This window comes from Geospiza fortis, unplaced genomic scaffold (genome assembly GCF_000277835.1).
Source record: "Geospiza fortis unplaced genomic scaffold, GeoFor_1.0 scaffold163, whole genome shotgun sequence".
NCBI classification, from domain to species: domain Eukaryota; kingdom Metazoa; phylum Chordata; class Aves; order Passeriformes; family Thraupidae; genus Geospiza; species Geospiza fortis.
In genome coordinates, this window is record NW_005054401.1 from 1,087,939 (window position 1) to 1,088,770 (window position 832).

Here is an 832-nt window from a genome sequence, read left to right on the forward strand (position 1 = left end):
CTACCTAAAAGTAAGAACAAAAGAAAAACAAAATAAAATGCCTTGATGCTGCAGAGACTTTAAACATGTAAGTATCACAACAAACCACAAACAATAAATCTAAGTCTCAAATGAGATAAGAGCAAACAGATTTGCAAACAAACTCTTATAATAACTCACCTGGACTCCAGCCAACTCTTTATCCCCTTTTTTCTGATACCCTGCAGTGCTTTTTTCATTGTATGGCCAGAAATTCACATGAAAAAGCCAGAAGTATACTCCTTCACCTAGAAAGGCTGCCTGTACTCCCAGGACCGACTTAAAACACCTATATATATTCACTGTTTTATGTGCCGTGTATCCACGACGCTGCCAGAGCAGCTACACTGTGGCCATGCCATCACTGCACAGCAGAACGCAGATGCTCTTTGTTTACATCCAGCCTCCTCTGGATATATAAGACTAGAACGCCTCTTCGGAGCCCACTCTGCCAGCCAGTCAGCACTACGAAGAAGGAAATGCTGCCTCCACGTGTTAAGAAGAACAAAACGAATTTTTGGTGGGAGGAAGTACATCTTATACCGTAAGCGTGGCACAAAGCTGAAGACAAGAAAGTCAAGCTTAAGAGAGCTTTCCAGGCTGCGTACAACTTAGGCATGGTGGCGGGCACATGGCTACCATAAGAGCATTCTGCACGGGACTTCCCAACAGGAAGAATAGAAAATTAGAGCCGTTTCCGTCACCTTTCAGAGGGACAGAGGGCACCTGAAGCGCAGCCCTCCTGCCCTCCTCACATCCACAACTCTCCCCCGCGCACTGAAGCGGACACGGCACGGCCCCACCCCACCCCACG